Source organism: Manis pentadactyla, chromosome 12, assembly GCF_030020395.1.
Source record: "Manis pentadactyla isolate mManPen7 chromosome 12, mManPen7.hap1, whole genome shotgun sequence".
NCBI lineage: Eukaryota > Metazoa > Chordata > Mammalia > Pholidota > Manidae > Manis > Manis pentadactyla.
The window spans coordinates 13,889,940-13,904,448 of NC_080030.1; positions in this window are offsets into that span (position 1 = coordinate 13,889,940).

Sequence of the window (14,509 nt, forward strand, 5' to 3'; positions counted from 1 at the left end):
AGCTCCATCCATGTTGCTGCAAATGATTGGATTTGCCCTTTTCTTATGGCTGAGTAGTATTCCATTGTGTATATGTACCACATCTTCTTTATACATTCATCTATCGATGGACATTTAGGTTGCTTCCAATTCTTGGCTATTGTAAATAGTGCTGCGATAAACATAGGGGTGCATCTGTCTTTCTCAAACTTGATTGCTGCGTTCTTAGGGTAAATTCCTAGGAGTGGGATTCCTGGGTCAAATGGTAATTCTGTTTTGAGCATTTTGATGTACCTCCATACTGCTTTCCACAATGGTTGAACTAACTTACATTCCCACCAGCAGTGTAGGAGGGTTCCCCTTTCTCCACAGCCTCGCCAACATTTGTTGTTGTTTGTCTTTTGGATGGCAGCCATCCTTACTGGTGTGAGGTGATACCTCATTGTAGTTTTAATTTGCATTTCTCTGATAATTCGCGATGTGGAGCATCTTTTCATGTGTCTGTTGGCCATCTGTATTTCTTTTTTGGAGAACTGTCTGTTCAGTTCCTCTGCCCATTTTTTAATTGGGTTATTTGTTTTTTGTTTGTTGAGGCGTGTGAGCTCTTTATATATTCTGGACGTCAAGCCTTTATCGGATGTGTCATTTTCAAATATATTCTCCCATACTGTAGGGTTCCTTTTTGTTCTATCGATGGTGTCTTTTGCTGTACAGAAGCTTTTCAGCTTAATATAGTCCCACTTATTCATTTTTGCTGTTGTTTTCCTTGCCCGGGGAGATATGTTCAAGAAGAGGTCACTCATGTTTATGCAGAATTTCTTAAAGAACCAATACATTTTATTTGCCACCGTTTTTTTCATCACTTTATTGAAAAATAATCCAAATGTCACATAATTCACCCATTTAAACTGTACAATTCAATGATTTGTAGTATATTCACAGAATTGTACAATCATCACCATATTCAATTTTGGAACATTTTCATCACCAAAAGAAGAAAACTCATATCCTGTACTTATCATACCCCTGAGTTATCATACCCCAGGCTCCCCCAATTCTATCCCTCCACAGCATTAGGCAACCACTAATCTACTTTCTGTCTCTACAGATTTGCCTGTTCTGGACATGTAATGTAAATGGATTCATGCGATATGTGCTCTTTTATGACTGCCTTCTTTCACTCAGCATAAATTTTCCCAGTAAAGAGTTGTGACAATATGTGTGAAATGTCGTTTGTGAGGGAATCTCATTGGAGCCTCAAGGCCCAGGGTTTTTATCGGGGGCTGGTCATGCAGACACCCTCTTCCTTGCACATACCAAAACCCAAACTCCCAGTAGAAAAGCTGATTACCACAAATCATATTGTTTGCACAATGAAGGCACAGTGAGCTACTCTTATCAGTTAGGGTGGTGGGAGCCCTCCCCCAGTTCCCAGATCCTAGTCAAGGCCCCAACTTGCCAGCAGGATTCTCAAAGAATAGCGCTCTCAGGCCTGTTATGTTAACTCATTTCTACACATATTTTGATAGGGATTGCATTGATTCCGTAGATCCATTTGTGGAGGATTGCCATCAACCATATTAAGTATTATATTCAGTGAACACGGGGATGTCTTTATAGTTATTTAGGTGTTTAATCTCTCTTGATGTCTTGTGGTTTTCAGCATAGAAGTCTTATACTTCTGTTAAATTTATTTCTAAGTATTTTACTTTGATGCCTTTGTAAGTGGAATTTTCTTAATTATTTTTCAGATTGTTCTTTGCACATGTATAGAAATACAGTTGAGTTTTGTATGTTGATCTTGTATCCTACAACCTTGAACTCATTTACTAGTTCTAATAGTGTTCTTATTTTTGTGGATTCTGTAGCCTGTTAATATGGTGAATTACGTGGATTGGTTTTTTTCAACCAGTCTTGCATCCCCAGAATAAACTCCATTTGGTCATGGTGTATAATACTTTTTATATATTGCTGCATTTTGTTTGCTAATATCTTGCTAAAGATTTTGCAGCTATTTTTATGAGAACTGTAGTGTTCTTTTTTTCATACTGTCTTTGTATGGTTTTGGTATCTTCTTGAAAGCTTTCTCATATAACTTGGGAAGTTTTCCCTCCTCTTCTGTTTTCTGGGAGAGATGGTCTAGAATTGGTGTTAATCATTTTTTAAACACTTGATTTAATTATCCAGTGAAGTTATCTGAGCCTGGAGACTTTTTTTTAATTGCAAATTGAATTTCCTTTTAGTTTGGAGCTATGCAAATGATTTAGTTCAAACTGGATGTATTATGGTTGTTCATGATTTCCAAGGAATTTGTCCATTTCAATTAAGTTGTCAAATTTATGTGTGTATAGTTCCTAGTATTCCTTTATTACCCTTTTGATGTCAGTAGGGTCTGCAATGATATCCTTTGTTTCATTCTGATATTGCTAATTTGTCTTTTTTCTTTGTCGATCTTGTTAGAGGTTTGTCAGTTTTATTGATCTTATCAAAGAACCAGCTTTTTGTTTTATTGATTTTCACTATTGGTTTTTCTGTTTCTTTTTTTCTAAATCATAGGAGCTATTTCACTTGCATCATAGGATCAGTTTTTATTAAAGTATAGTTGACACAATATTATATTAGTTTTAGGTGTACAACAGTGATTCAACAGTAATATACATTAAAAATGCTCACCACAATAAATGTAGTTACCATCTGTCACCACACAAAGTTATTACAGTATTATTTATTTATAACAATATATCAATAATATAATATGATTATTGACTATGTGCCCTATACTGTACTTTTCATCCCTGTGGCTTACTTGTTTTGTAATGGGAAGTTTGTACCTCTTTATCCCCTTCACCTGTTCTGTCCATCCCTCCATTCTTCCCTCCCTATGGCAACCACCAGCCTGTTCTCTGTGTCTATGAGTCTATTTCTGTTTCATTTGTTTTTAGTTTTCATATATCATATTCCACAAATTTCAATACATTGTAGTTTCATTTTCATTCAGTTCAGTGTATTTTTTGATTTGCCCTAAGACTTGCTCTTTGATGGATGAGGTATGTTGTTTAGTTTCCAAGTGTTTGGGGATTTTCCTGTTATTTTTGTTATTGATTCCATTGTGGTCGGAGAACACACTCGGTTCTGATTTCAATTATCTGGCATTTGCTGAGGTTTGTTTTATGATTGAGGGTATGGTCTATTTGGTAAGTGTTCCACGGGAGCTTGGAAAGAATGGGTATTCCCCGGTTATTGTATGGGGTGCTCTATAAACGTCAATTAGATTCTGTTGATCGTGGTCTTGAGTTCTTCTATATCCTTGCTGATCTCTCCTTTCAGTTCTGTCAGATTTTGCTTCATATATTTTGCAGGCCTGTTGGTTGATGCAGACACATTCAGGAATGCTGTGTCTTCTTGGTGGATTGGCCCTTTTATCATTATACAGTATTAGCCTCTGTCCCTGGTAATTTACTCTGCTCTGAAGTTTACATCTGGTATTAATATTGCTGCTACTGCTTTTTTTTCTTTTTTTAAAATTAATGTATGTATGGGATATCTTTTTCCACTTTTCCATTTTCAACCTACTCATATCATTATATTTGAAGGGGGTTTCTTGCTGACAACATACTGCTGGGTCATGATTTTTGAAAATTGACTTTGCCAGTCTCTCTTTTCATTCCTTAAAATGATTTACATTTAATGTGATTATTGATCTCGTAGGGCTAGATTTCACCATTTTATTTTTTGTTTTCTGACTATTCCTTCTGTTTCTCATTTGTGTATTTTCTTTGTTCCAACTTCCAGTCCATTACCAAGACGTTTAAGCTTTATTTTATTATTTTTTGTACATAACTCCTTCACGCACATGGCTTCGAGTGCTGTGTGTGATGCGACCTAAGGATCCAATTTAATTGTTTTCAACATGGACTCTCACTTCCCAGGTCCTTTTGTGGAATAGCTTCCCCTTCCCCGCTGCTGGGACACAGACCCTCTCCATCTTGGAACCAATTCCTGACCTGCATCGGGTGTCTGTGGGCAGTTAATTCCCATCAGTTGGTCAACATGCTTCTCCCTGTGCCAATATTTCTGACTTAATTACAGGCTTTGTAATGGGCCCCAGTGTCTGGTAGGACAGGTAACACCGCCCTGTTCTACTGTAGAAGTGTCCTGGCTATTTCCAATCTTCTGACCTTCCAGATAAATTTTAGAGCTGTCATTTATTCCTCTTCCCGCTATGAGGCTTTTTTTGGATGAACCCACTTTCACACGGCCGGCGTCTTCCCCTTCCTGTTTGGGGATGAACGTCAAGTTCATTTTAAGCTCCTGGCTGTCTGTGTGCCCTTCTGTTCCCACTCTGGGTAGAGGCCATGGTTCAGAGATTTTTTTTCCTGGTTAAATGCTGGGTCTCTCCAGAGCTGCTCATTTGGGTGGTAGCCCCGTTGCTCAGGGATATCAGTGATAAGGCCAGCCCCAGTGCTCGGGTCTTGGGGAATGGGGTGACACCCCAAGTCTCCTCAAAACCCCCTCACTTCCTGTGTCTGGGCTTCCCTCAGCATCACCGGGAAGTCAGCCCTGGGGAGGCAGATTGCTCTGTGCACTGCACGGGCCCACCCAGGAGTGAGGAGGGGGGCCACCAGTGGGGTACTCCAGCTTCGGGGGGCAGGTGCGGCGCGCACCCATGGTTCTGCTCTGGCAGGAGGATGCTCAGAGCAGAATCTCCAGCTTCCGCCTTGAGGCAGCCTGCTGCCTCTGTCTCAGGCCTCGGGTATCCTTGGGTTTCCTCCAGCACCTCTGGCCTGGTCTCCAAGAGCTGCTGAGGTGTCCCTGGATCCTGGACATCAGTCCTGAGATCAGCCCTCAGGAGCCCAGAGGTCATTTTTAAAACACTTTATGTCAGGGAAAATCTCAAGAATGTGGTGACCCACGGGCTGTCCCCAGATTCACAGTAACCCAGGCGGTGCTGACCCCATTTCCACCCCCGCCTTCCCCCTCTATCTTACTAGGTCCCTGTGAATCCCAGGGTCACATTCCCCATCCAAGATGTGGGATTCTTCCTACAGAACAAGCCTGGCTCCAAAACCCACGGGGCAGCACAGGCCCTTCTGTTCCTCCTCCGCAGCCTTTGGGGCCCTCCCTATACTCCATCCTCAGGGCCCACATGCAGGTTGGCAGCTCGGGGCCTCAGTTTCCCTATATGTATGTAGGACGGGCATCCACCGGGTTGGGGCCTGGGGAGGGGTCCAGGCCGGACCTGGGAGATGGGATTAAAGGCCCAGGAGCTCTCCCTGTTTTTCTGTCTCCCTGGTCTCTCTCTCCCCATCTCTCCACTATCTCTCTTTTTCCTTGTCTCTGTGTCTTTGTCCCTCCCTGTCTCTCTCTTCTCTCCCTGGCTTTCTCTACCTGTACCTTGATCCAGGGCTTCCCAGCCTCCGGACCTGTGAGAAATAAAATGTTTGTTGTTTAGGCCACGCATGCCGTGGGATTTTTGTCTTAACTGCCCAACTAAGACCCCTTAGTCCTGGAGTCAACCTCGAGCCCTCAGCTAGCAGCTTCACCTCGGGACTCTGTTTCCCTGTCTGTAAAGTAGGGATGCTATGGGACCATCCTGGGGGCTATTAAATGATGCCTCTCCTGGCACTTGTAGCCCCTAGGCTATTATTATTACTGCGCTTGCTATTGTTGCCATCCCAGCCTTGGTTCTGTCCTGAGAGTTCCCGGCTGGCTGTCCCAAAGCTCTTCTGTCTGTCCTGACTCCACCCCACCCAGCATCCTGGGGCCCTGTCCCATTCCTCCTGTCCCACAGCCCATGACGCAGTTACAACAGTGAGGGAGAGAAGGGTCCACCCACTAGGCAGGTGGCTTAGGAAATTCCAGGGCAGAGCAGTACTGGGCACTGTTCATCTGGCACCCACCTGCACCCAGGAAGTGCTGGGTGGGCTTTTGTCTTTGCCCTTGTGAGCGGTTGAAGGAGCACATCCTGCACTTGCCAGGCAGCCCTGGCCATCCTAAGCTCAGCTGTGTCAACTGTCTGCTGGAACCTGCAGATTGTCAAGGCGGTTGGAGGCAACACAAAGACAGCTCCTCATATGGTGCTCACTCCCACTCCAGGCCCTTTGCACATGCTGTGCCCTCTGCCTAGGACCCTCTAACCCATTTGTACCTACAAATCTCTTCTTCCAGGTCTCTGTCAGGTGTGACCTCCTCCAGGAAACCTTCCGAGACCCCATGCAGGAGGTCCTAGCCCTGGTGTCTCCCTTTGGCAGATCTTGTCCAGGTTGTAATTTTGCATTCATGGTGATATTTGGATTAGTATTCATCTCCCTTGTTGATGAGGAGCCCTGGGCAGGCAGGGAGTGGGGTATCTGGCACACAGTAAGTATTTAATAAAGAAAGGTGGACTCAGTCTTTGAGTTTAGTAACTATTTATTAAGTCCCATCTTTCGTTCATGCAACAACTTTTACTGATCCCTGCAGGGCATCAGGCCGGGCTCTGGGTGCTGGGGACATGCTGTGAATGAAGAACCCTGGCACTCTTCCTGCAGGACCCCTGCAGTCTGAAGCTTCTTGCTGACATTCTGGTGCAACTCATTCTTGTCACCCAGGGCCTGTTTCCTAGAGACAGACAATGCACTTACGAGCCAGCTGTCAGACCTTACTTGGACCCATCCCCATGAGCTCCTGGCAGAGGCAAGGATAGTGTCACAACACAGTGGTCATGCTATGTTCCAATAAAACTTTACTTATGGACACTGACATTTGAATTTCATATAGTTCATATAGTTTCACCGGTCATGGAAGTTTCATCATTGGTGAACCAGATTTAGCAAATAAACATCTAGGCACCCAATTAATTATGAGTTTCAGGTAACAGCCAATACATTTTTTAGTATTATTATATCCCAAGTATTGCTTGCAATATACTTACACTAAAAAAAGAAAAACCAAACACCGTTCATTGTTTATCTGATAGCCAAGGCTAACTAGGTATCCCATATTTTGTCTGGCACCCGTGATCCATCTCATGCCCATTTTGCAGATAAGGAAGTAGAGGCCCAGAGAGGGTAAGTGATGTGCTCAAGGTGGTACAGCCAGGGATGAGCAGAGGCTGAATACAAGCCAGACTACGGGACCCAATGCCTTCAGCGCTCATTTCCTGCCTCCCCGGAGCCCAGCCTGAGTATGGGGGCCCTGAATGAGCAAAATCCCCCTTTGCCTGGGTTAGGAGCACTTTTCTCATTTTGAGGAGGGTGTCCCCAGGCCCAGGGCCCTCTGCTGGCATCCGTAGAGAAGCCTGTCCCACCGGCCGTCTGGACTCCAGCATCTGGAAATAGGGCAGCTGGTCCCCTGTAAACAGCCGGTGTCTAGAGGTGTTGTCAGAGGGCCCAAATCTTGGTGTGATGGTGCTGTGACTTGATACCCTGCCACTGGTCCCTGTCACTGGATACTTGGTAAACAGTTTTCTGAGCAAGAGCAGCAGCGCCCCACCTGGTCAGTGCGGTGCGGGAAGTGGGGGGCTGGGTCCAACCGAAACCCAGCTCCTGACACCCCGTTAGCCATCATGCCTGCTCTGCCCTGATCCTTTGTCAACATCAAGCCCTGATACCTGTTACTTGTCAAGGATCAGACACTGTTAATCATCAACCCACCCTAGTATTTCTTAGCTGGAGACCTGGAAGCACTATAAACAGAGCTCGGATACTTTGTAAACAATGAATCCTGACATTTTGTTTCCCATCAGGAGCTTCATCCGGGGGCTGGCAAACCCCAGCCCTAGGGCCACCACCTAGAAATGACTTTTACACTATTCAATGTTTGGAAACATACCAAAGGAAGATTTGTGACACATGAACACCAGATGAAATTCAAATTTCCGTGTCCACAAATAAGGTTTCCTTGGGACACAGCCATGCCCCCTCACTTGTGTATTGTTTATGGCTGAGTTGAGCAGTTGGGACAGAGATTGTATGGCCTCTAGAGCCTCAACTATTTATTATCTGACTTTTTCTGGGAAAAGTTTGTCAATTCCTGATCTAAGCTCTTAGGAGGTCCCTGTTCCCGGTACTGCACTTAGTATTCTGTCAGTAGTCAGTGGTTCCTGGTGTTCACCTGCTCCGCAGAGAATGAGCACAGTGATCCATGATGTTCCCATACGAGGCATATGAGTCCCCTCACTCTGTAAGAGTCACGTGCAGCCTCATGTGCTAACCTGCTCCGTGTGGCAAACATTTGGTCTCTGACAGCAGTTAATGTGTCCTGGGACTGTATCAACAGTCAATACCGGGAAATGCAACCAAGACAAGACCCAAGAGTGACTGAGAATCAGGCGAAGATTGAAAAGAAAGGATCTTGCCACACACGGGCAGGGCCTTGAATGCTGAGCCAGAGCTGGGCTTTCTCCTGTGGAGCGGTGGCTGGTGTGTGAGCAGAGGAGGGACATGCTGAGCCTGGCCGCATGAACAGGACCTCTCCTGGCCTTGGATTCCCCATCTGTGCTGTGAGCTGGGGTGGCCAGAATGAGGAGCTTCCTAAGCTTCGAGTCTGGAAGGAGAGGGTGCTCAGGATCATGAGGGGAGAGTTTCCTGGGAGAGGCCAGTGCACAAAAAAACTGAGCAGGGCCTTCTGCCCCCTGAGACACCATGCAGGGTCTGTGGGAGGAAGTCAGCAAGAAGCTGGAGGCCAGAGGCAAGGATAGGAGACTTTCCTTTACGGGGGCGCACTCTGGGTTCCTGCACTTGCAGGCTGCAGCCCTACCTTCACGGAGCTCCCATTACAGAAAGGAGGCGGAGGACGGCTGTGGACTCACCGGTGTGTCATGATTCCGAATTATCAGAAGCACAAGGGAGGGGCTGAGAGCGAGAACTAGGCAGCTTCGGTTGGGGCAGGCCAAGGGGCATCTGTGGAGGGGACATTTGAACTTAGACCTGAAAGAGGAGCTTGTGAAGAGTGAGGGAAGGGCTATATGAGCAGAAGGAACAGCAAGAGCAAAGGCCCTGAGGTGGGATTGAGCCTCATGATAGGGGCTATGGGGGCCAGGCCACAGGGGGCTCTGTAGGTTTCAGGAGTGTGTGAGGGGCTGCGGCATTGAGACATGGGCAGGAAGCCCCCAGCACAGTACCTGGGCCTCGGAATGTCTCTGGTCCATTTCACAGGTGAACCAGCCCGACATGAGCCAAGGCCACAGGGGCCACGGACCTGGGCAGGGCAGTTACCAGAACACATGGGCCTCAGGGGCAAGTGGGAGTATCTTGCCTGCCCTTTGAAATCGCAGAGCTCGGCAGGTCCTGAGGGTGAATGGCAGCAAGAGGCACCTCCTGGGGATCAGGCACGGCAAGGGCAGAGGGCCAGCTCCAGAAACTCAGCATGTGGGCGCCATGGCCCCGTGCTCCTGGCTGGCTGATGCTAGGCTCCTGAAAGGCCTCAGCTCTGGCCTGACGGGAGCGTACAGACACGGCCAGGCACAAATGCTCTCAGCCCATGGGGTCAGGACTGAGTTGGAAAAAGCGGGTATTAGGGATTGGAGAAGTTTGCCAGCAAGAGGCAGGCGTCCCAGGAATGTGACATAGCGGAGGCCCCAGTTTGGCCCCACCCGGCTCCTGTGACTGAGTGACCCCAGACTGTCCCTGACCCTTGGTGTTTCCCCCACTTGATATGAGCAAGGACAAAGCTTGAGATCAGGCCGGCCCAGGTTTGAATCGAGGCTTTTCTGCTCCCTGGGTGACTGGGCAAATGAGGCCACACCACGAGTGGCCCCAGTTTACAGAAGAATAACCTGAGGCTTATAGAGGGAGCCACTCACCCTAGCATGCAGAGGAAAGTAGTAAAAGCTGGGGGACTGGGATCAGGACTGGGAGGAGGGCAAGAAGCAGGAAGGAGGAGGTGATTGCCCAAAGGGTTCCTGCACTTGCAGGCTGCAGCCCTACCTTCACAGAGCTCTCATTACAGAAAGGAGGCAAACGTGTAGGAGGTGCATGTAGACAAGCCTGAGAGACGGAGAGAAGGGGAGGGAAGAGCAGCCTGGCCAGTGGGCATAACAGGTGCAAAGGCACTGAGGTAGGAATATATTTGGCAGCCTCCCAGAATAGCAGGGAGGCAGGTGGAAGGAAAGGTGGGCATGGTAGTCACAGGGTCCATGCAGGGCCTTGGGGACCAGGAAGAGCCATGGTGGGTTTGGAGCAGCAAAGAGAAAGAATCTGAGTGACCACTCGCAGCTGAATCGGGGCCAGCCTGGGGATTCAGAGGCCTTGGAGCTGTCACACGGGTTCCTATTAGCCAGCACACCTCAGCACGCACCAGTCCTTAATCAGCACTAGCCTGCACAGACTGGTATGCTCCTACACAAGCCAGCTCTTGGCAGCATACAGCAGTGCTCACTGCCGACACACTCCCATGCCCAACATTGAGACCCAGACTTGCAAATGCTCCAACCAGCCCACATCTGCTCCCATGTTGCCTGAGATGTGGAAACCCTCAGTCAAGTACATGCAGCACACGTGCACGTGCCTCTGGGCACCTCCACAGACAAGGCTGACATGCAAACACAAGCATACACTGCGGCTCCACCTATTTCCATACATACACACACACCAGCATGCGTCAAGAGGAGGCTCAGGAAGCACTGCTGGGAGCTCCCGTGAGAACTGGTTTCCTGTTTTCAGAGAGATCAGGAACTGTTGATGGAGTATTCTGGATGGGCCGGCCCCTCTCCCACTGCCTCAGCACCCTGCCATCTAGTTCCATAGACCTTGCCCTCCTTCTGTACCCAGGACTGACCCTGTCCTCAGCAAGGTCAAGTTCCAGCCAAGGAAACTGAAGCTCAGAGAGGTGTTGCAACTAGCCCAGGGTCACACAGGAAGGAAGATATGGTGTTGGGTGTCTAGATCCTGAGATCTAACTTGCGTCCCTCTGGAGTGCCAGGCGCAGGGCAGTGGTTCACCCACGCAAAGACACCAGGAGCAAATGAACAGACACATCTGCACCTGCTGCTGCTAGGCTCCAGCCCACAGAGCCGCTGGGATGGCTGAGGATATGTGTGGCTCTCTCTTGCCAGCTGAGGCTGCATAGGATGTTTCCTTTGCCTGGAATGCCCTTCTCTAGCTCCCTGGTGAACTCCTCTTCATCCTTCAAAGCTCCAACTCTGTTGTCCTCTCCTCCCAGAAGCCCTCTCAGAATCCTCCAGCCCCCAATGTTCCCTCTAGCTCCACAGACGGCCCCTATCATCACCTCCACTATCATCCCTTCTGGAAAGACCCCAAGCTCCCAGGGTGATTGGCCCAGTCAGAGTCACCTGCCTATCCCTGAACTGTACTGTAGTTGGTGGACACAAGGGGCTCTAACTGGCCAGAACTGGTCATATGTCCACTTCTGGAGCCATGAGGTGGACCCGGCTTCTTTTGCCCACCAAAAGGCAGGCAGGGACTGTCGATGTGCCCAAGACCCTTTTATGAAGGGCTTAGGACTTAGAGGTCCTCTGTCTGTACCATCCTGGCTGGGAGGCCCTGGGGAAGTCACCTGTTCTCAGTGCCTCAGTTTCCCCACCTGTGAATAAGGCTCCGCAGGGCTGACATGTTGGAGTACAGTGGGCCCACTGAGGCGTGCCCCTCCCTTTGGTCTGCTGTGTGGGCCATTTACTCTGCAGCCCCATACCCCTTATTGTTGTTCTCTATGAATCCTGCGTTGGGGCCGCTCAGCTTGGCAGGCGCTGATGGCTGCCAGCTGAGTCACTGCTCCCTCCTGGGCCTCTCGTCTGGCCCGATGCTTTCTGGGGACTTCCCTGGCCTTTCCTCAACATCAAAAAAAGGATGGGGTACAAGTCCTAGGTGGGGGAAAAGAGGGCAGAGGCGCATGTAGACAAGTCTGTGCACACCCTGGCATGGGTTCAAACCCTATGTCCTGTCTCCACCTGTAACATGGAAGGCATGACTGTTTCTTCGAGGTGGGGAACTCCACACGTGAACACCCCACCAGCCCTCAGCTGGGCCAATGGGCACCAGGAACTGGTCATTACTATTGTTTTTGTTCCAATAGGGGTTAACATGCTTTATGCGCATATGTAGACACACATGCACCTGGTCTGCATTAGCTGAGGTCTCAGCCATGTGTGCCAGAGTCTGCTGGCCTGTTTCTGTGTCTGCACGCATGCTCATGTATTTCTGCACACGTGTGTGTACATCATGGTTGTCCCTGTGTGTGGAGCCCAGTGGGCCTGAAAAGTAGTGAGACCCAGCTCCTCGCAGAAAAGGTGTATCTGGAGGCAGGAACTCGCTGGGCAAAGGGGGAAGGACTGGGAGATTGCTGCTGTGTCAGGGTGCAAGGAACAGCAGGGGGTGCAGGGAACAGTGAGGGCAGCAGAGTCAGGAGGCAGGGGTGGGGGAGGTCAGGCAGGCTGAGAGGATGAGGAGCTATGGGTGTGAGCCTGGGCGGCTCAAGCAGAGCTGAGCTTTGGGAGGAAATGATGTCAATCCTAACATATTCCCTGAGCACCTATTGTGTGTGCCCAGGGCTAAGGCTACAGTGGGGCCCTGGGGTAACAGATAACATATCAACAAACAAGTAAATATATAATTCTGGGGAAGTGGTGGAAAGATCAGGAAGGAAAATGCATCAGGGCAGAAGCAGGGGAATCAAGGGAGCATTCTGGCCTAAGGACAAGGAGTGCATCTTGAGGTGGGTGTGATCTAAGCCTGCAGAGAACTCCAGGTGGACAGCATAGCAGGTGCAAAGGCCCTGAGGTGAGGATGAGCTAACACAGAGGCCCCATTCAGGAAGACCTAAGCCCAAACCAGGGAGGGGAGGTGTGAGGGGGCAGTGCTGGTGGGAAGGAAGGCCACCAGGACAATCTGTCCTGTAACTGGAGCCCAGCAGGAATGCCCTCACCGCCCTGGCCTCTGCCCGCCCCCAGTGCTTCCTGCTCAGGACAGAATGTGCTGGGAGGAGAGGCCGTTGGCTTCTGTGTCTGGTGACTGGAGCAGGGTGGCCAGAGAATTCCTGAACAGCGGCCCAGCTGGGCCCCTTGCCAGTGAGGGCAGGAAAACAAGTGGCAGGAGCCCTGCCTGCCTGTCACTCCACATCCCGTCCCAGGCCCGGCCTGGCCAGGGCAGGAGACAGAGACTGAGATACATGGAGAAATGGTGAGCAAGAAACAGACATGCAGAGACAGTGAGCCAGAGACAGGGGGAGACAGAGACAATGAGAGACAGACGGAGAAACTGAATAAAAGAGACAGCGAGAACACAACGCGGAGAAGCAGAGATGGGGGAGACAAAGAGGATGAGAGACGGTAGTAAGAGAGAGAGAGAGAAGGCTGGTGTTTGACTCTCTGTATGGGTGGCAGGTCTGATTCTGGGGGTTCCTGGGAACAAGTGTAAGACCCCAACACTCCCACCCTCATCAGCATCTTCACCCCCGCTAGTCACTTAGTCAACAACCACCCTCATGTCAGCTGTGTGCTGGGGCAAGAAACACAGCCCTGACCCAGCACTGCTCTGGGAAGTTCAGAGCAGTACCTTTCTCCGCCTGGCTTTTTTCACTGAGCATAACACCCTCTAGCTCCATCCATGTTGATGTAAATGATAGGATTTATTTTCTTCTTATGGCTGAATACTACTCCATTGTGTATATGTATCACCTCTTCTTTATCCTTTCATCTACTGATGGGCACTTAGGTTGCTTCTATATCTCGTCTCTTGTAGATAGTGCTGCAGTAAACTTAGGGGTGCACATGTCTTTTTGAATCTGAGAGGTTGTTTTCTTTGGGCAAATTCCTAGGAGTGGAATTCCTGGGTCAAACGATATTTCTATTTTTAGTTTTTTGAGCAACCTCCACACTGCTTTCCACAATGGTTGAACTAGTTTACGTTCCCACCAGCAGTGTAGCAGGGTTCCCTTTTCTCCGCATTCTCGCCAGCATTTGTTGTTCCTAGTCTTTTCGATGTTGACCATCCTAAACTGGTTGAAGTGATACCCCATTGTGGTTTTAAGTTGCATTTCCCTGATAATTAGCGACGTGGAGCATCTTTTCATGTGCCAGTTGATCATCTGAATTTCTTTCTTTGGAGAAGTGTCTGTTCATATCCTCTGACCATTTTTAATATGTTATTTCTTTTTGGGTGTCGAGGCACGTGAGTTCTTTGTATATTTTGTATGTTAACCCCTTATCGGATGTGTCATTTAGAAATATATTCTCCTATAGTGTAAGATACCTTTTGTTCTGCTGATGGTGTCCTTTGCTGTACCAGAAGCCTTTTCCCTTGATGTAGTCTCATTTGTTCATTTTTGCTTTTGTTTCCCTTGCCCAAGGATATTTGTTCAGGATAAAGTTTCTCACATTTATATTCAAGAGATTTTTGCTATGTTTTCTTCTAATAAGAGTTTTATGGTTTCATGACATACATTCAGGTCTTTGATCCATTTTGAGTTTACTTTTGTATATGGGGTTAGACAATGATCTAGTTTCATTCTCTTACATGTAGCTGTCCAGTTTTGACAACACCAGGCTGTCATTTCCCCACTGTATATCCATGGTTCCTTTATTGTATATTAATTG